Here is a 22,607-nt window from a genome sequence, read left to right on the forward strand (position 1 = left end):
AATCCATAGGTTTTCCCTGATTCATTGGGATTGTAGGTTTTGACACATAATTATACATATGCTTCCCACACACCAAACTTAAAAGAAAGAGAAATCACTTCCCAGGTGAAATGCAAAATATGTTGAATTGCATACTTACAAAAAAAAAAATCTTATAAGGTACATGCTCCTTGGGATTATTGTGAGGATCTTAATCAAAAACAAATCCCAGCTCAGGCTTTGCAAATGTGGGCAGCACCATAGGCATTCTTTGGAGTGTTAAAGATTTGCAGCTTGGTATTTTTTGGTTACTCTTTCCTAAGAAACATACAGGAAAAAAAATTTTCAAGCTGAGGAGAAGGGTCAGTGAATGAGTTATTTAAACTCCCCTTTTATTTCTTGAGCTGATGGGTGGGAGGGAACAGCTTGCAAGGAGAGGTTCTGTTAGAGCAGGATGTTGGTTGAACAACTGTCTTCAGACTCACCTTTCAGGAGGGACCCTCTCTATTTACTGGCTCCTCCTTCTTGGAAGTTTACCCATGTGCTCGTGGCATTTAAAGTTTGTGGGAGATCAGTTAACATGAAGTATTTTCTTGCATGATTGCATAGTTTTCTCACAACCTTGATAAACCACTATCACCACCATTGATAACCTACAAAATGTGTTATGAAATGTGACCCTGTTTCTCTCACATTACATCCAAGGTGACACTATAATCCCTTAAAAAAAAAAAAAAAAAAAAAAACACTGCTGAGAAGCACTATCATTCAGGTCTGTAGCTGGGGTATCCCCCAATCCATTTGCCCACTGCAGGTCACTAACAACCACACTCCATCGTTAGGATAAAAATCACAAATGCTCAACATTGCCTAAGAAACCTGAATGGCATGTTCTCTGCCTACCCCCAACTTCAAGTCATACCCATGTCTGTCTCAGGCACCATGCGACAACCATTCTGGCTTTCTTATTTATTCTTCAAAAGGGCCAGACTTTCCCCACAAGATCTTTGCTGTTCTTTCTGCCCAGGATACTTTCCATCTTCCCAGTACTTATCTTCTATCCCTCACACACACAGGCACATTCTCTGTCTCTCTCTCTGTCTCTCTCTCTCTCTCTCTCCTAAGTTCAACTCCAGCCTTCAACTCTCAGCTCTCAGCTTAATGTCATTTCCTCAAAATATGTCTTTCCCCAATGCCCAAATTTAATTTAGGCTCTACTATAACATGCCTCAAAGAATCCTGTACTTCTCTTTTAAAACACATATCATGGGGCACCTAGGTGGCTCAATTGGTTAAACGTCTGGCCTTTGGCTCGGCTAGTGATCCTGGGGTCCTGGGATCAGGTCTCATATCAGGCTCCCTGCTCGCACTCCCACTCCCTCTGCTTGTGTGCTCTCTGGCAAGTAAATAAATAAAAATTTTTTAAAAAATAAATAGAACACATATCACTTTTTGAAAGTATGTATTTATTTTTATGACTCGGTTTTAAAGCTTTTTTTTTTTTTTCTCAATAGGCTCATAGCAAACTCTGTCAAGGTAATCTGGGTCTCTCACCTCTGTAATTCTGGCAACTAGTATGTAGTAAACAAATAAATATCAGTTGAATTTTTTTTTTGTTTTGTTTTGTTTTTGCTTAGGACATGCCTTTTAATTGTCATAGAGCCAGTTCATGCTCAGAGATTGTTATCCAGCCCCAGTCATTCAACCATCCTTCAGAAGACCAACTAGCTCATTCCCTGACCGGTGCTAGCAGAACGCCAGGTACAGGTAGGTGGCCACAAAGTGCCTGTGCATGATAGTCAGAGGCTATTTGTATGCTTTCCTCTGTTCTCCACACAGATTGTATACTTTTCCCACTTTCTTCTAGACATTTTCCTCCACTAGCACAGTTAGAAGGCATTCAAGCACTCCCAGCAGCTGTTTGCATGTCTTCAAATGTTAGGTGAAGCTAAGGAATGTAATCTTTGCAGTGCCTCTACTCAAATTGTCGTATGTTATTGGCCCTGAACTCCAAGGAGACTACTTTGTAGAAGTGCCAAGTCTAATCCCTTATCCACAGAGTTCTTTGACTAGGAGAGTTTAATGAGCATGCCACTACTTTGTTGCAGGACAGCTGTTGCCTCAAGGCCTCCTTATGAGCTATGGGGAAAGCCATAGTTGAAGCATGTTCAAGCTGGCAGTGTCACTGGCGCTGAGACAAGACACATGCAACTCTATCACACGCTCTTCTTTCCATATCATGTTATGAAGAGAATGCTGCTCAGTTATAAAGTCTCATGGAGGGAACTTTGTGGCCCTCTATAGGCAGTCATCCATGGAGATAAGCATAATCCTAGAGCCCCCGGTAATAACTCCTAGTCCTTGACAGGCACTAAGTCATATGTATACTCTCCACGGCTTGTCCTTGACCCCTGGCTGTAGCCACACCAGAGATACCCCTTAGCATTCGTAAGGCCATAGCATGACTAGTAGCAGTTACAGATAAATTATTGTTAGAAATTCTTACTCTAAGCCAGCTGACTTTACATTTCTTGGGCCATTTGTTTTAAGTGTAGTTCCCTTGCAGTTCCTAATAGGTCTTGGCTATACATAATTTATGGCTTCTATTTTTAAAGTGCTATCAGAAATCAATAAGAATATAAACACACCACTGTTATAAATGTCCACATAGCAACTGTCATCCCATGCCATGCTATTCTTTTCACAGAGATAACTAGAACAATTGATGCCCTTTTTATATCAGTTGTTTCACTCAGGTTGAGCCACAGCTGAATGAAATATGAGCTAGTGTTAAGGAAGAGCACTCTACCCTGAGACTTTTAACTCAGGATGAGTCATTTAAAGCCTAGTTAGAACACAGCAGCACTGTAGCACAGTTGAGGTTTCAATATATTAAAGAATGTATGCCATCTAGGTTATGTTGGGATATTTCTCCAACCAGCAAATCTAATTAAATTACTATCATGCAGATCACTTTGTGGCATTTATTGAAGTCTTTGACTGTATTACATGTGTTTTGCAATTTAACACCAGAATGTGATAATTGCTTTATTAATGGATCACCAATATCTTCATTAAGAGATCAACCAACATTTATTAAATGCCTACTATGTACCGTCAACATGTCAGGTATCAGTGTTACCTGATGAATAAGTCGTATTCCTGCCTTCAAGGTGTTTCCAATCTACTCTGTTTCCATATTTAAATTCTTCTTAAACTCTGAAATATGGGCAATAGATCTCATTCATCTCTATATTCTAAGGTTGCCACTGAGTAGCTGGCATATAATAGGTACACAATCATGCTTATTATTCAAGTTAATGAATTAACAAATAAATGAATGACTGAATTAAGACACAGAAGCTCCTGAACAAATATTTGAAGATCTAGGCTGCCAGAATCCACCAGACCAAGAAGTAATATCCATTTTTTCCTCTCTTGAGTTTAGAAAACAGAAGAGACATACTCTTTGCCACCATTCCTACCACTTGGCCCTCACCCAGCCTCCATACCTATTTTCCCATGCATACATCATTTCCCCTTGCTCTGACATTTGTTCTATATGGACAAATTGTCTAGAATAACATAAGGACAAGGGTGTTGGGTTTAATAAATAGCTAATTAACCAGGGCTTTTTTTTAATTTAAATTCAACTTGCCAACATATAGTGTAACACCCAGTGCTCATCCCATCAAGTCACCCAAAGCCATAAAATACCTAGGAATAAACCTAACCGAAGAGGTAAAGGTTCTATACTCTAAAAACTACAGAACACTTATGAAAGAAATTGAAGAAGATGTAAAGGGATGGAAAAACATTCCATGCTCATGGATTGGAAGAATAAATATTGTGAAAATGTCTATACTATCCATAGCAATTTACACGTTCAATGCAATCCCTATCAAAATACCATGGAATTTCTTCAGAGAATTGGAACAAATAATCTTAAGATTTGTATGGAACCAGAAAAGACCCTGAATAGCCAGAGGAATGTTGAAAAAGAAAACCAAAGCTGGGGGCATCACAATGCCTGACTTCAAGCTGTATTACAAAGCTGTGATCATTAAGACAGCAAGGTACTGGCACAAAAACAGACACATAGATCAGTGGAACAGAATGGAGAACCCAGAAATGGACCATCAACTCCATAGTCAACTCATCTTTGACAAAGCAGGAAAGAATATCCACTGGAAAAAAAGACAGTCTCTTCAATAAATGGTATTGGGAAAATTGGACAGCCACATACAGAAGAATGAAACTGGACCATTCTCTTATACTATACACAAAGATAAAGTCAAAATGGTTGGGAGACCTAAATGTGAGACAAGAATCCATCAAAATACTAGAGGAGAACACAGACCAAAAACCTTTTTGAAGTTGGCCACAGCAACTTCTTGCAAAATATATTTATGTAGCCAGGGCTTCTTTCCCCTTCCGTTTCCCAAAGTGAGTCACAAGGTCAGTTACCATCAGATTTTGATTTAAGATTCTTTCAATATGTGCATTTCCTTCTGTGAATTTATTAGACCCAGCCAGTGCTTCGGGGGCTCAAGAAATCAGGTGCTTTATAGGAAGTAGAATATAACACAAAAGTCAGTCAACTACTTGGATTCTAAAATCCACCATGTAAATAAACTTCGGGTTTGAATGGGGCACCAGATTAGCCTGTGTTTCTCTACTGATAATGGCGAGAGTCAAGTTATCCCACTGAGTCTGGAAAGAGCCTATGCAAGTGATCACTCAGCAGGTTGCCTGAAGATACTAAGGCGCCAGCATTGAGCACCTGGACACTTCCATGAAGAGATCCAAGAAGAAATTGGGCTTTCTTGATCAAACTGTGGGCAAAGCTATAAGTAATGATAAAGGATGTTCAACATAATGTCCCTTCTTTGAATATAAATCTTAGCCTAGACATTTTTGCTTCTGGGTATGAAGTAATCAAAATTCATAAATCACTTTACTTTGAAGACTATAATATCTATGTGGATCAGAAAAATCCTCAAAGAACTCTTTGGGAAAAATTATTTAGTCGTTCAACTTAAAAACTTACCTGCAAGGTGACAGGCAGCGAATTAGGTGAGTGTAGACCAGTTCCTGTTCCAGAGGATCACACAATCAAGGGAGGGAATAATTCCAAATGTATCAAATGCTGTGGAAAAACTTAGACAAACCTCTCTCAGGGCAAAATGATAAGAGCAACATCCTCTATTTCATGCAGAAGAGGATATGTAGCTCAGTTTTTAAAAGTGCAAGTCTGAAGGCAGATTACCCTATCCTACAGCCCACCATCAGGCCTCAGGATTGAGTGAGCCAATACAGGTCAAGCACTTCATAAACATTTACCACTTGCTAGCTACTCTCCCTGGACTAAAATGCCTGACTTATTCTATTCATTTCTTTTTGAAACACTATCTGCTCCATGTGCAACTTCACTTTTTTCTCATTATTGAATAGCCATCCTCTCCCCCAAAACTTTAGTAAAAATCTAAATACATATTATTATTGTTCATTAGCTGCTAAAAGTTGTTTCTAAGACTAATGAGGATATTGTCCAAAAAAAAAAAAAAATTCAGGCCTCAAGGAACATAGGTCCCAAGGGCAGAGCCAATTGAGGTGGCCCCAAGTGCAACACCAAGGAGTACTCAAGTCTTCCAGTGTCTAGGTAACCAGTGTTTTCTTCAATACACACGGATATATCCTTGAGCCCAGGAGAGACAAAACTGACAAATTTTAAGGCAGGACCACAAGCAGTTCCAAAATACCTATTTAATTCCAAAAGTTTTCCTTGGGCTACATTTTGAGAATAGGGCAGGGAGGGGAGGTACATTTCCCTACACCTTCACTTTCCATAGGGAGAGGGGTAAATTTCTAGCCCTAGGAAGAGAGAAAGTATTGGGAGCACAGCTGGATACTCAGGCAAGAAGAAATTATGTCTCTGATTGGTGATGTGGAGAAGAAGTTTCAGAATTTATCTTCAGTTCCATTTTCTCTATTTTAGACACCTGGTCTCAGGGTGTTGTTGGCTAAACTGTGTCCCCATAAAAAAGATAGGTCAATGTCCTAACCCCCATACCTCAGCATGTGACGTATTTGGAAATAGGGTCTAGATTACAGAGATAATCTAGTTAAAATGAGAGCCTCAGTGTAGTTTTTATCCTAACATGACCCATGTCTTTATAAAAAGGGGAAATTTAGACTCAGAGATGGACACACATAGGGGGAAGTCCACATGAAGAGAAAGGGAGAATGCTATGTGATGATGCAGGCAGAGGTAGGAATTACATTGCCACAAGCCAGGGAACATCCAGAGCTCCCAGAAACTGGAGGAAGCAAGGAAGGATTCCTCCCTATAGGTTTTAGAGGGAGTGGTCCTGACAATACCTTGATTTTAGATTTCTAGCCTCTAAAACTGTAAGATGTAGAGTTCTATTGCTCTAAGCCACCTCACTTGTGATACTTTGTTACAGTAGCCCTAGCACACTAATATACCAAGACAGACACTTACCTTGCTTACTCTGCCCCTACAAGGGAAGACTGCATATCCTTCCTGGCCTCTGACTGAGACATTTGAATCAAAGTGGGTGAAGTGGGGGTGGATAAGGCAGGGAGGTGTTGGATCATGTTAGCAAACCCACCAACACGGCTCCTTCTCTAAACAGCTTTTATTGGTAGCAAAGCAAACATTTAGACCAGCATCTTATATTTCAATTGTTGAATTTGAAGGTCTGATTTTCTAATCTAAACTCCAAATCTAGGCAGAGGCACATAGTTTGCATATATTAACTCACTTAACCTTCATAGCAGCCCTATAAGGGTATGTCTTACTGTTGTTATACCCATTTTACAGATGAAAAAGCTTAGTCCTCAAGCAGTCAAGTAATTTACCCAAGGACAATGAATGGTGAGGATTGGGTTGTAGGCAGCCTGGAGCGAGAGTCTGTCCTCCCTGCCTATGCAAAGACTACATTCTGAGAGCAATCCATTAAATAGCCCTATTAAAAAAGAGATCTCATGGTCAAATATATAAAACTAATCTTTGATGAAAAAAGTAAACATTTCTTTAGTCTCTTCTGATCTTCTCACAGCTTTTACAATGCCAATGTGCTTTATGACTCTTCATTAGGATATGGAGTTCAGCATTTGGCCACAGAGCACTTTTCAAGAAGTATCTCTTGGGATTAATGTTCTGAGGAACACTAGTTTGGGAAATATGGAGAAACTACTCTGGTAGGGGGAGATACTTTTTGGTTTGGTCACAGATACAGGATTTTTTGTAATTTCTATATGTCAGTTAAAATACTAAGAAATTCCTTCCATTAAATTTTACTAAGAGTTATATGAGTTTTCATAGGTAAGGCTGGGCCATTCAGGCTGACACTGACACATAACCAAACCATTGCAGTAAAGGACAGTGGAATTGTTGTAACAGAGATACAAAGCAAGGTCAGCAGAAGACAAGGCTACATTTCAGAGGGGGAAAGGGATAATTTCATGGATGAGGTAGAGTTTGAGCAGGACTTGAAGGATAGGCAATTATTTAGGATTAACTTAATTAATTTTAGGCCTAAATCAATTCTGCTCCAGGATAGAGTCAGAAATCCTAGAGACTCTGAAGGTCAGTTATGATCCTAGAGTTTGTACAGGGGTAGTAGTCCTACAGCTAAGCAAAGACCACAAATTGGCAGCCCCTAGGAAAGATGTGACCAACAGACTCTTGTTTGGCGAGCATAATGTGCTGGTACATATATGTGTATATGTATGTACAGCATTCCTCCTCTTATCCATGGTTTCACTTTTCACAGTTTCAGTTACCCCAAGTCAACTATGGTCTGAAAGTAGTATAATCTTCCTTCTGACATATCATCAGAAGGTCAATAGTAGCCTAATGCTACGTCATGACAGACTGTGGCCTTCACTTCGCTTCATCTCACCACATGGGCATTTTATCATCTCACATCATCACGAAAAGGGTAAGTAAAGTAAATAAGCTATTTTGAGAAAGAGAGAGATAACATTCATGTAACTTTTATTACAGTATGTTGCTGTAATTGTTCTATTTTATCATTAGTTATTGTTGTTCATCTCTTACTGTGCCTAATCTATAAATTAAACTTTATCGTAGGTATGTATGTATGGGAGAAAACATAGCATATATAGGGCTTGGTACTATTGGTGATTGGAGGCATCCACTGGGGGTCTTGGAATGTATCCTCCATGGATAAGGAGGGATTACTATACAAGTGTAGGTTTAATTTAATACATGTACTCTTGGGTCCCAACATCAGTCCCATCTGATTTACCAGCCTGGTCCCTGAAGTCATCTGAGTCTCCCTCTTCTAGGGTGGTATAACTATGCACTGCAGCTAAACGATGCAGTGCCTCTACTCATCTACCAACATATTAATATGACAATATCATGGAAAACTTGACAGTTGGATCTCTGTTGGGGAATACATATGAAATATCCCTCTGGATATGGTACGCTGATTCTTCCTATATTGGTTATCACAACCTCTCTCCAAAATGGATAAGCACATACCTGTGCTTAGCCCTGCCTATAGCATTTGAGTTCAGTAATTTTTATAATGGATTATATTACATTAAACTTGGCAGATCTATCATTCTTTTAAATATGCTGGGAACAGGAGAAGCATAGGATGCCAAATAATTTAAAACGTAATCTTTAAAAATCATTAGATAATGATCCACAGGCCAACTAAGTCATTTCCCTTAGGGGCTTTTTAGGTTTGTTTTGAAATCTTTTATAGTTTTGGTTGTTCTTCTGAACAAATATAGTAGTTTCATTAATGTTCAGAAGGTAAACAGTGTATGTTTACAACATATTGTTATGGTTATAGGCACTCAAGTGTAATAAAATGTATCCTTACATATGATACTCTTGTAGAGCTTTGACCACAAGAACTATTCTATGCCTCCTTATAATTATTGCCACACAGGGTCTGGACAAAGATACCAACAGAAAGCTATTGTGGGCCTCTTACCATTTTTCTCAAGAGGGGCAGAGGTAGGAAATCACTCTTTTTACTTCTCCTATGGAATTCAGTCCTCACGACTTGAAGCTATATCACGCATGGAACTGGGTTTTCTTTTCTCTTGCAATAGACATCTTCTTGTGAGGACACTGATTCTGAGAGATCACAGGATTCCACAGAGCAGTGCCACAGAAATGCCCCAACTGCTTCGGCAGAGGGAGAAGCAGGCTTCATGTAGGAAGCCCAATGTGGGACTCGATCCCAGGACTCCAGGATCATGCCCTGAGTCAAAGGCAGGTGCTCAACCGCTGAGCCTTCCAGGTGTCCCTCATTCAATGTACTTTAAAAAGCTACAATGTATAACTGATTTTTATCCAGTATATACATACAGTTTTTAAATATCCAGCCAGTACTTAAAAGGCTTTAGTAAACACTAATAACACTGCCCTACCCAGTCCACAATCCTGCTCGCCACCCTACTCACAGTAAAAACCACTTCCAACTTTCATGTTGCTTCTACTAGCAATTATTTATGTATTTAAAATTATATTATTATACTGCTATTTATTGATCTATTTTAAACATTTTCTCTATACTTCCTGTTACAGAAGTTGAAGTATGTCATGAGAGATGTACACACACACATACATCCTTTTCCTTCCTCGTCCTCTCAGTATAGCTTTATTACAATTTTTGGCTGTCAGCAATCATTTACATTACTATATCCAGGAAATATTCACTGTTCAATCCAAGTTGCATATAATGAATATTTCCTTTTCATACAACATTTTCTTTTTTCCTGGAGTCAAAACTACCATTTCTTTAGCTTCGCATATGTCTACCGTTTATTTTATTTTAAATTCTTTCCAAGAGATCTACTGAACCTTTATGAATAAATATTCCCAAACATTTGAACACATTCATACCATTTTTCACCTAGAGACCTCCCTCCATAAGCCCTCTGTCTTCTGTTCTAGTTGGGAGAGGTTGGCTGCCCTCTAGAAAGGCTTGGGGCATAACAACCTCTTCACTCTTCTAATGGATCCTCTTGCATTTATCATCAATCTGAAAATGTATTAAAAGACACAATCGACATTTATTTCTTACTTACTGCTGTGGACTGAATTGTATCCCCCTCTAAATTCATATATTATGGGATGCCTGGATGGCTCAGAGGTTGAGCTTTTGCCTTTGGCTCAAGATGTGATCCCAGAGTCCTGGGATCGAGTCCCACGTCAGGCTCCCTGCATGGAGCCTGCTTCTCCCTCTGCCTGTGTCTCTGCCTCTCTCTGTGTCTCTCATGAATGGATAAATAAAATATTAAAAAATAAAAGAATAAATAAATAAATAAAAGAATAAATAAATAAATAAATAAATAAATAAAATTCATACACTGAAGCCCTAACCCCATGTGACTGTATTTGGAGATAGTGTTTTTGGGAGGTAATTAAGGTTAAAGGACATTATAAGGATGGGGTCCTAATTGGATAAGCTTGATAGCCTTATAAGAAGAGGAAGAGAAAGAAATCCTTCTCTCCACCATGTGAGGACACAACTAGCTTTCTGTAAGCCAGGAAGAGGCCTTTCATCAGATTTCCCAGCTTCCAAAACTGTGAGAAATAAATAAGTGGTTAAGCCATCTAGTCTAGGCATTTTATTATAGTGGTCTGAGCAGACTAAGGCAGTACCTTTTCACTGGGTGAATCTGAAAAATATCAGTATTTGTCAGTCTTAGGGTTAATTTAGGTTCTCCAGAGAAGAATCCTCCAATCTGTTTACCAGTCTATTGACAGAATTCTGAGAGTGTAGCAGAGAAAAGAGTCTAAGAACTATAATTCAGCACAAAAATGTTCATTCTACCCACATTCTTACAACTCCGTGCCTTGTTCTGTCCTTTCACTGGACTAGGTGTCCTGAAGTCAAGAATCTCTCTCTAACCCAGTTTCTCCAGAGAATAAGATTCCTTGAGCAGGCTGGTAGCATATGGGAATGTAGTCTGCTGGCTGGGTCATGTAAGGAAGGGGACCAGTAAGCTCAATCATTGCATAAAAACTTTCAACCAACATCTCTGTTTTCATCCAGATACTCACCTCTACCTTCTGAAGTATCTGCTGGATCCAAGTGCAGAACATCTAAAGAGCTCTACATGGCAAACTGACTTGTTTCTCATCAAAATTCTTCAACTCTGCTACTGTGCCCAGGTATCTAGGTATATATGCTGCATGCCCTGCTAAGTCAGCTTCTACTTCGTATGCGTTCCATTTTCCAAAAATGTGTTGACATGGCCTTATCTGCCATTGCCTCCTTTCCCATTAATTTTGACCTTGTGGTTTATTATCTTTTGTTGTTCCTCTTTTCTTTCTTGGTGGAAATATTTTAAGATGCAGTCCCCCAGTATATCCTCAAGCCATTCTGGCAAACTCTACCTTGGTTTCCATCTCCCCATAAAACTGTCCTTGCCAAGGTTGGCAAGTATCTCTATTATTGCCAGTGTGGTGGGGGCTCTTCTAAATGTATCTTACCCAGCACAGTGGGACATGATACTGTTGATCTCTATCTTCATGCCCCACTCCTCTCCAAACATCTGCTGGTTTTCTCTCGCATAACTGCTTCTAATCACCCACCTCTTTTATTGGTTTCTCCATGAGAACAAAATGTTGGAGTTTCCCAGGTGTTAATACTGGATCTTCTCTTTCCTAGTTGTGACTTTGTCTTGGGTAATTTCATCAAATTCTTATAGGTTTAACTATTTTCCACTCCCAGATTAGTATTTCCAGGCTTCCCCTCTCCTCGGACTCATCCATCCAACTGCCTAATTTTTTATACCTCTTACACACCCACAAATCCTACCCCTCATCGGGGAACTTCTCTCTGTCTCTAGGTTGACGTCACTAGTCTACAACCATTGTCTCCTGTCTCTAAAAAAAATATAGTAGCCACGTCAAATAAAGCTCTAGCATCAAACTTGTGACAATTGCTGGGAGGTTCCTGCATGGGAGCTACCAACATCTGCAGGGACATATCTTTTGACAATTGGGAGAGAGGCCCTCACTCAGAGATCCTCTTGCCTTCATATACTCCAAGTCATTATCCTCCAAAAAGAAAAGTTTTCCCATTAATTCAAATTTCTTCTATTTTATGAAGAGGGAAAAAATGCTGAGATGATCTTTTAAAACAATTCACTGTGGTAGAAACCACCAAAACAATACAGAAATCAGAAAAACAGCAATAAAATTTTCCATTTGGGGAAGGGAGAAAAACACAACTAGGAAAGCATTCCTTTGCTTTTTTCTCTCTGCCACCCAAGTTCTATTTGTACTTGACAAGGCCAAACTAAACTTTTTGCCTTGTTAGGAACTGCAAGGATTTTTCCATTCTTTTTTTTTTTTTTTCTTTCTCCCTAGACCACAGCAGCTCTCTTCCAGTATAGCTAGTTGACTTCAACTTTTCACCATAATTCTATTGGATTTCTCTCCCCATTTTCTCTGGAGAATGTTATTTGAGTACATATTTCAGTGCAAAAAAAAAAAAAAAAGGAAGGAAATTTTAGTTGATTTTAAAAAAAATTACTACTCAGTAAAACAAGGATGCTACCAGATAAAAAAAGAATTCTTTCTTTTAAACACGTCTTCATTTTGTAGGAACTGTATATTCATCCTTCTGTTGTTGGTGCTGTGAAAGATTTCAGGGGAGCAGTCCTAAGACGAACGAATTGCTTTATTAAATGGTGGCCCAATTTGCTTTGGTTTATTGACTGTTTCATTCATTGCCTTAATATTTCTGCTCATGCAAAGGAAAAACAGTGCAGTGGTTCTGAAGCCAGATGGTTAGGTTTAAATCCCAGCCTAGCTACTTAGCTGTGTGACCATGTGCATGTCGCTTAACCATTATCCCTCAGTTTCCTCATGCTGTTGATATACAAGATTGTGACATGGCCAGTGTATTCTAAATGCAATTTAAGTGCTAGTTACATCTAAAGGCTAGGTATACATTTGTTGCTAGGAATCAAATGATAGGTAAGACCAACATCTCACTCTACGGGGCTTTCTAGTTGTAAGATTTAAGCAAACAACTTCACTTAAGCCTCAGTTTAATTATTTGTAATCCAGCATCTCCCTCATAGGATTGTTGTGGGAATCACCAAAGATATGCTAAGGAAAATGCTTAATAGGGTGTGGTGAATATTAAACACTCAGTGTGAACTAACATTGTTCAGCAATAAAGGCAGATAATTAAACAGCTGTAGGGATGTAATAACTTATGGTCGTGAAGTTTAGGGTGCTATACAACCACCCACTAGAATATCTAAATTGAATGAGTTAGCCCAAAAGAGAAGTGGAAGACAATTTTCAGACAGGTGAAATCACTGGTTTAAACAAACTGGAAGTTTCAGATAGTGAAGAATGACAACTGGAAGTGGCAAGCTTTAAAATCAGAGCAGTAGGTAGAAATCAAGTCCTAATAGACCTTTCAGCTATTCTCAGAGTTGTAGTTCATCCTGAGAACTGGGTGAAACGAGATGTCATGTAATGGGCTCAGGTAGGGGAGTCACCTTTAGAAAGAGCCTGATGGCTGCAAGAACATGGAATGGGCTGGAGGGGCCTAAACCAGAGGCAGGAAATCTTTGGGAAGCTACTGCCCGTTCTAGGTTCTAAGTGAGGGATGGAAGGTAGTGGCCTGGGACAGGGTAGTGACAGTGGGATGTAGAGACTTGATGTGCTTCCTTGGTCCTGCCACTTTGGAGAGCACTTCCTGATTTCAGTTTGCAGTCCTCTTTTTGACTTACATAGATTCTCCCGTGACCATTTCTTTGGCTCACCTCTCACCTACCAAAGTGAGGGGAATTTTTTGTTCTCCTGCAAATTCCCAAAACATCCTGCCAGGGCAGCAGGCCCTTAAGAGTTCACCAGTGTTTGCTGGTTTGAGGGCTGATTGTTTCCCACAAAGAGAACAATTCTTAATCAAATACTGCTTGAGGCTCATACCATTTGTTTTGCATGCTGCCATCTGGAGCTGCCCCCAGATATGTCATGTGACTGGAGTGCTGCAGAGATGATTAGGACTGCAGTTTTCCATCTAGAAAGTTAATGTTTACCTCACTGGGAGAAGTGCAAGTACTTAGTGAAATGAAATAATGAGTTACCAACTTCTTCACCACCTGACCATACTTTATCCAACTACTTAAAAATAGTTCCTCTAGAAACAACTTGGGTATTGGGCAATGAAGAGGGTGTATTTAGCTTTTTCCTGGGAACCCAACCCACCCCAGTCATTTAATTCACCACGAGAGTTCAATGTGACTCGGCATAATCAGATACAGGAGTCCTGGGTTGTGATAAGATAAGTAAGCAATAAATATCTTATTCAAATAAGAAGACATGACATTTTAGAGGTTATTTGCCTCCATATTTCTCTCCTAGACCATTATGGGTTTTGGGGAGGAGAGAGTTTTATGGGTTTTGTTTCCAGCACCATCTTTGTTCACTAGAAGCCCCATCAGAATAGCCTCAAGCAAAATCATAGGTAAAGGAAGTGAATTTAGACAGCACTTCCCACTTTTTATGACTCTGCATTGCCAGCCTTCAATGCCTTCACTCGATACTCTCTTGGAAATAGGAAAACTAATGAACCAATTCCCAGTTAAGTCTTTAGTATGTTTGTCTTAGTATCAGGTGGACGTAGTCCCAGCGAATCAAAGGTGATCTCAGATTCAGAGGGCCTGCAGAATTTGCTGAAAAACATAAATTTGGGGGTCATGAAGCTAACAGGAGGAAGTCCAAGTCAGAACCAGTTTACTTGAGATCAACGTCCAACCTGAGAGCCATGAACATCAGGTCTTCCTGCCCTCCTCTCTGGCAATCCCCTGTGTAGCCTTGACATTTAATTCCACAAACCTTCCAACACACTAACTTCAGATCTCTAGCTACCACTACAGTAGCAAGCGTCACTCTGTGGGACTTATGCCAAAAGTTCCCTTGACCAGCATTGGGTTAAATAATATCCCTTGCAATTGTGCCCACTCCAAAATGATAAATTTATAATCTGTCTCTCTCTCTCTGAAAGCAGCAGCCTCAAACCTGCACTTCAAGTTCATGGAGACTTCAGGATTTATCCCTTTTCCTGGTCTCCACTATCTCTAGTTTTAGGGCCTCTCTGATCTGATTCCATTCCTTCATTCACAGAACTAAATTTCATAGGTTTTTTACTTTATTTGATATTGTTCTAGACCAATTGCTATCATCCTTGGCTGTACACTGAATCATTCAAAGACCTTTAAAAAAAATACTGTGCCAGGGCACCTGGGTGGTTCAGTGGTTGAGCGGCAGCCTTTGACTCAGGTCTTGATTCTGGGGTTCTGGGATTGAGTCCTGCATCAGGCTCCCTGAAGGAAGCCTACTTCTCCCTCTGCCTATGTCTCTGCCTCCCTGTGTCTCTCATGAATAAATAAATAAAATATTTTTAAAAATTTAAAAAATACTGTGCCTGGGACCCACCCAGAAATTCCAATTTAAGTGGTTTGTGGTGTAGTTTAGGCCTCAGGGATTTCTAAAGCTCTCCCAGTGATTCTAATCCACAGATAAGGTTAGAGACTGCTGGTCCAGAGATATAGCAATGACCAAGAAAATAAGGCAGAGCTCATATTCTAACAAGTTCAAATTCTATCCCTCCTCTGAGTAAACAATGCCTTAATAACCTCACCAGTGTACCCTTCTACTAAACTGGCTCTTCCTGGTTCTGGTCCTAGATGAAACCATCTAACTGCCTCTTCTCAAGCACTCAGGTGTCCTGGCACAGCTGTGTTAAAGATATAATTCTGCTGATTAACTTCATTATATATTTACGAGCTCCATCCTCAGCTTGGCTCTCAACCTTGGCAAATTTTTACTTATCTTTTGCCAGCTTCCTTTCTCATTTCTGAAAGCAGATATCTCCAATCTTTATCTCTCTCTCTCTGAAAACCCTCTATCAAGATCCTACCTTTCTCACTCTCAGCTGTTAACTCAATCTCTGATTTAACAAGTAGTACAGGAGTAAACTCCAGGTCAGAAGCTTTGCTTCTCTGAAATTGCTCTGGCAAAGGACACCAGTGACCTCCTTGACAAATGCAATATTTGCTTCCCTGTCCTCATCCGCTCTATAGCAGAGGGTATTGATCATGACGGTTCTTTACTTAAAATGACCACAGTCTGGTCAAGATAATGTGGAATTGGAGGCCAGGAAATAGGTGGAGATGAGAAGAGCAGGCTGCTTTCCTTTCACTGTCTCCTTGATGAAAGCCCAGTTGTGCCAGAGAACTCTGCTATCAACAGACAATGCCTGGGAATCCATGGTCAGATTACGTGGCCAAGAGGTCATTTGCTACAGGCAAAGGGCCCCATAGTCTTAGTTGACTAAATAATTGGCAAATCATGACACTCAAGAAATCATTTTGCATCACTGTACCCTTTAGAATGTTTCCACAAATTAATTCGAATTACTTAAGATCCTGAGTATGAGTTATCTGCAGATTTCTGAGGAAAGGCTATTTAGGGAATCTCTGAATTACAAAGCTCAGAGTGATTTTTGTTGTATATTTGTACAGTCTTGTAAAATCCCAAGTCCCTTTAACTTGGGACTATCTGGAGCAAACCTACATAACTGCTTACCTTGCCTTCATGGTGGCTTCTTTTTTCTCCTAATTTTCTAACGTTTAAAGATAATGTTAAACCTGACCAAAGAGCATTTTCCCACCGCAGTTACAGATGATGTAATGTTAATAACTTAGGCTACATTTAAATTGTATAGTAGTTAGTATAGGGGAGGGGTTTGGGAGAATAATTGGTTAAATTAAACTCTGAAGTCATTGGTCTTTTTTTTTTTTTTTTAAGATTTTATTTATTCATTCATGAGAGACACACAGAGAGAGAGGCAGAGACACAGGTAGAGGGAGAAGCAGGCTCCATGCAGGGAGCCCGATGCGGGACTCAATCCTGGAACTACAGGATCACGCCCTGGGCCAAAGGCAGGTGCCAAACCGCTGAGCCACCCAGGGATCCCTGGTCTTTTTAATTTGCCCTACTATGCTTATTCCCAGCTGGGATCTTCCAGTTGAGAATCTCGATGGAGTTCAATGCCCTTAGAAATACCTTATCATAAACCAACCTGTCATGGACTCCCAAAACTCTGTAGGAAGCTATGATGGTTATTCTCCCTTTGCCCTTCCAGATCCATTCTCACCCTACTCAGCCCTGTTCTGTAGCCTTGGACTCTGAACTTTCCTGCCTGTACCATCTGACCTTCCTTCCTCCCTCCAGGTCAATCACCAGCAGGAAATCTAAGAGGAGAGAGGTCAGGATCACTGTTCATCTCACTCTCTGCACTCTGAATGGCTACATTTCTCCACCTAAGGCCACAGCTTCTGTCTAGCAGCTTCTTTTTATGGTGCTAGCTCTTACTGGCACTGGAGACCTCTTTCCCTCCCTTCCTCTCCAGGCCCAGAGGTGATAATGACTTCCAATGTCCCTGGGTGCTTCATCATTTCTTGTTTCATCTTTGTACTGGCTTCTCTAACTACATCCTTTATAAATAGTCCCTTCATTAGACTATTTAGTTAATCTCTTTGGGTATGCCAACTTTTTCCTGCCAAGACCCTATTTTGAGTATATGTACACCCATATGCCTATGGTGCAACATTTTGGTGAATATAATTGCTACTATTATTCTATGTTTTCCTCTTAACTTTTTCTGTTGATTTAGTTATATACAATGGGAACTAACTAGCATGTTGCGAAGGGTGTTATCCTAGAGATGATGGGGTAGGGGGAAGCCAGGAGCCAGAAGTGGTTGGCCCTGGTAGTCACAATTAAAGTGGGTTCTAAGCAGGTTGTCATGCAGTCCATGAGATGGGGCAAAAACCTTTGAAAATAAATGTGAAATAAATATATTAACTGTTTCTGAGTGAAATATGATCACATTCTGATAAATGTAATTCTAATGTGTTCATATTATTTTCCCAACTGTATTGAGAACACTTTGAAAATTGATTGATTTAGGGAGCACACATGAATGGGGGCGGGGGGGGGGACCTACAGCAGACCAACAGACTGAGCAAGGGGCTGATCTCAACACCCTGAGATCATTTCCTGAGATGAAATCAAAAGTCTGACCCTTAAACTAATGAGTCACCCAGGTGCTCCTGTGTTGAGAACACTTTGAAACCAGGGATATATGCTACACCTTTGGTCTCCCTTATAAAACTCAGCATATAGTAGGTACTTGATAAATGCTTATGGGATAGATGGACTCAATATAGATGAAAAGTGCAGTTAATCAAATGTATTTATAGAGTAGCAACAGGTGGCTAAGTGGAGAAACCTAGAATACATATAATAAATAAGATAAATTTTCTCCCTTCAAATTTAATTGGAAGAAAAGTAGATATAATGAATGAAACCAGACCAAGAAATAGATGGTTAAAAGAAGGACGAGATTAATTTATAAGAACTAGCTAAGAAAGGGCAAGTGAAGGAGAGAATGAAGAATGGCAAGTTAGGGGTAGGAGTGGGTGATATAATGTTAAATTAAGCAGAAAACAATGGATTTTAAAAACACAAAAGAAAATAGTACATGTTTTTAAAAATTATCATAGGCAATTGCTTGCTTCTGAATCTTAAAACATTCAGATTAAATATTGACTGCAGACTAAGGAGCCATCAGAATCTAAGAGGATGTTGTAAAGATTTAATAAAGGAGTTAGTGATATATGAAAGTAGTCTGGCTTCTTTTCAGTGACATTAGTATAAAAGCAGGTGTTATTTAATGTGAAAATTATAATTGTATATATGATACAATCTTTAGTGGCCACTGCCTGAAAACACACCAAAGATTAGAATTGAAAAAACTGAGAAGCCAAAGATTTTCATCTGTTATTATTCACTTTCCATATCTCTCCATTCCTGACTATATTTAGTTACCAGAAAGTTTTATATGATATACATATGGTTGTTATAGTATTTATTACATAATTAAGGTATTGGCTGGACACTGTCACATAGAAAGCACAACACTACACAGTTATTACCTCCTTTCATCGTAGAAAGGGCTTGTATAAAGAGGCAGACTTTGTACCCTTCCTATTAGACATTTTAGTCTGAACTAACAGCTGGGAAGTCAGATCTGCATAAAGTTAGCATGTCCTCCAGCAATATCATCCTCCTTCACATTTTAAATTAGAGAAAAAAATATATGTTTAATCTGCAATTCAAGTCCCACTCCTTTTAAGAAGGGCAAGTTGGGGGTAAGGTGATATAATCAAATATAGTGCCCTGATAAACTGTGTGGAGGAAGATGTGTGCGTGCACATTCTAATTGGAATAGAACCAGGAGGAACATTTGGAGAGGCAGCCAAAGGAGAAAGTGCATGTGGCCTAGGAGGTAAGCAGGCTGTCCAGATGTGTCCTATAAGGAAGGGGTTACTTTCCTGGTTTGAGCACCAGGCTGTGAAGTCTGGGCTTTAGTTTAGTTGGCTTAAAATTCAACTTTGCTAGAATGCAAGGTGACTGGCCTATTAGAGACTGACTCACAAGAATTATAGTCACAGAACACTCTAAACATTAGAATATAACTATTAAGCTTGTTAGTAAATTTTCTTCCTGCAGACTAGTCTGGACCAGTGACTCACACAGGGAAGGAGGTTGGGAGTAGAATTGGGGGTGGGAGCATGACCTTCCCTATTGAAAAGAAGCCTCAGTGTCCCTGGGAAAGCTGGTTACAGCTAAAGTCCACCCTCCCTTCTCCCTCTGCCTCTTACCTAACCTAGCCTGCCTTGTGATTCCGATAGTCCCTTCCAGGATGGCATGATGCCAGATTTAAAATTAGTATTTCTTTAGGAAGAGTGTAATTTGCTCAACAATATAGGAAAAAAAGGTAGAGAATCCTTGCCTTGGGCTGAAATTGTCCAATTTTTTCTCAACATTAGAATTATCTAAGGCGGGATGCCTGGGTGGCTCAGTTGGTTAAGTGTCTGCCTTGGGCTCAGGTCATGATCACAGGGTCCTGAAATCGAGCCCCACATTGGGCTCACTGCTCAGTTGGGGTGCCTGCTTCTCCCTCTCCCTCTGTCTCTCCCCCCCGGTTTGTGCTCTCTCATTCTCAAATAAATAAAATTTTTAAAAAATCATTTCAGGCACTGACTTAAAATGATGTCTGGAATCCCTCCCCTGAAGATGGATTAAGTCATGGGTGGGGGCTTCACATGATGATGATTCTTATGAATCAAGTCACTGTCATCATTTTTTGCTGCTGCTGCTGTTGCTGTGTTTTTCTAAGGCACTTGTTCCCACTACCCTCCAGGAGACTCTCAGAACTCTCTGCCATTTCTCATGTAGTCCCAACACTTACCCCTTTATGGTAGAAGTGAGTGGCATACAGTAAAAACAAAGCAATCTTTACATTAGCCCAGACCCCAGAAATTAGACCTGCCCTTACTTCTGGTCCAAATACTCTATTTCAAGATTCTCCTGAGTGGTACTGGGAGAGGACTCGGTACTGTTTTCTTCAGCCCAATCAATTTATTCCCTTTCCATACCTGCTCCATCCAGAGCTGTGCACTATCCTAATTGACTCCGTGGCTTCCTATCTTGACCAGTAAAGCATGGCCCCCCAACCTCCACCCCTACTGGATCTTTCTCTTTTTCTTCCTCAAAGAGAGCTGTTCAGAATTTTAAACCTATTTTCTCCTGCCTATTCCCAAAACATTGTCACGATTTGTCATTCACTGTCAAGCATATCTAAGTACAGGTAGTTAGGGGCCAGTTAGCGGCTTTTGGATCCTAAGAGAGGAAAAGGAGAGGAGGAGGGATTCTTATAGTAATTTGGCCTCTGAATGGGACAGCTAATACAAAATGAGAACATTTGCACTGAGATTAATCTCTGCTTGATATATCTCCTGAATTCTATTATGCTAAATAAGTAGGTCTCCTCTTTAGCCTTTAGTTATATTACACAAGACTACCTTTTACTGCCCTGGCTTTGGGAAAAGATCAAGCTGTCCCCTCCAGAAAAGGTAGGGAGGGGGGTGAGTTTAGGGAGAAAACCTCCTCCACCCCACTCACCTGCCTCTTCTATCTCCATACATATTTCCATATACTTATTTCTATAATACTCTGTGATTTTCCCAGATCTCCCTGAATCTACCCATGGCTCCCTAAACCCTACTCCTATAACCTTTGAAATTCCTACTTTATGATCACAAATTCTCCTATCTGCTCAATTGTGTCTCTAAATATCCCTTATATTTTTTGGCCTTAACTGCAATCTGGGGATATGCTTTCCCTGCAGCCTGTCAAAGATATCCAATTATCTTCTCATACTCTATGTACTTTGAAGTTGAAAAGTAGGGTCTGTGTCTCTTTGATTTCTAGAGATACTTCTGGACTGAGATTATGCCAGGCTTTCATAAAGTGCCCTGCTCATTTGAGGCATTCACATCTTCTATACTATCTTCTTTCTTTCCTCGTTCAACTCATTATTAATTGTTTGGCACCTTATTTACTGTCATCTTTTCTGCCCCTTGTCTGGCCCTCATTCTGGGTAACTTCAGCATCCATGAGAATTGTTCTTCTAGTGCCCTCAACAATTTCTCTTCTTCCCTCCACCTCATCCACCCACATTTCAGGCCCTGCCATTGCACAAACTGCTCAGATAAGTAGTTCATAAATCTCACCACCCAATCTCCCGTGTTTCCAAATTCTTCTCTCTTTCCCCTAGTTCCCATTTCTGCAATGTCTACAGGATCTCCAGGCTACAAATCCTTTTACTTTTCCCTTATCCATCAGCCCCCTCCTCCTTTTGCTTTTCTCCTTGACCATCTTTTATTCCCTAATCCATTACTTCATCGACACTGTCCTAAACTCCCTCCCTCCTGTCTATCTCATCTACCACCCCCATTATGCCTGCTGGTACCCCGTGTTTGAGCACTGCTAGAGAAGGACATTCTTATACCACTAGGGCCATGACTTCAGTCTTCAGTACCATCTCCCAAATTTATGTTTTTTCTAGTTAATGTCCTTTTTTAAAAAGATTTTATTTAGGGACGCCTGGATGGCTCAGCGGTTTAGAGCCTGCCTTCCACCCAGGGCATGATCCTGGAGTCCTGGGATCAAGTCCCGCATCGGGCTCCCTGCATGGAGCCTGCTTCTCCATCTGCCTGTGTCTCTGCCTCTCTCTCTCTCTCTCATGAATAAATAAATAATCAAAAAATATTTAAAAAATTAAATAAAAGATTTTATTTATTTGAGAGTGAGCAAGAGAGAGAAGGAACAGGATTAGGAGCAGAGGGAGAGAGAAGCAGACTCCCCTGCTGAGCAGGGAGCCCAAGGCGGGGCTCGGTTCCAGGACTCCAGGATCCTGACCTGATCCGAAGGCAGATGCTTAACAGGTTGAGCTACCCAGGCGCCCCTAGTCACTTCATATTCTTATTCTTCAGTGTGACTACTTTAAACTGGTTTCATTCTTTCTAAAACCACCCACGGCTCCCACTTCCTTACTCTCAGTTGACGATGTCACCTTGTGGTCTGCAGAATGGGACCCCAGAGATGTCCACACCCTAATTCCTGGAACATGTTAGGTCACATGGCAAAAGGGACTTTGTAGATG

The 22,607-nt window shown here is 40.2% G+C and overlaps 1 protein-coding gene across 10 annotated transcripts in view; it reads left to right on the forward strand.

The window, feature by feature from the left end:
- The window catches only part of SGMS2 (sphingomyelin synthase 2), a 130,203-nt gene that overhangs the window by 20,565 nt on the left and 87,031 nt on the right, over positions 1-22,607 (forward strand). For 7 of the 10 annotated variants that reach the window (XM_077882225.1, XM_077882227.1, XM_077882226.1 and 4 more), the window contains 2 exons: positions 7,782-7,949; positions 11,055-11,173. The gene's annotated coding sequence lies outside the window, so the exon portion shown is untranslated. The remainder of the gene's footprint in view (positions 1-7,781; positions 7,950-11,054; positions 11,174-22,607) is intronic. The other 3 variants (XM_077882222.1, XM_077882224.1, XM_077882223.1) reach the window with 1 other exon arrangement.

The sequence above is a fragment of the Canis aureus genome, chromosome 33, assembly GCF_053574225.1.
Source record: "Canis aureus isolate CA01 chromosome 33, VMU_Caureus_v.1.0, whole genome shotgun sequence".
NCBI lineage: Eukaryota > Metazoa > Chordata > Mammalia > Carnivora > Canidae > Canis > Canis aureus.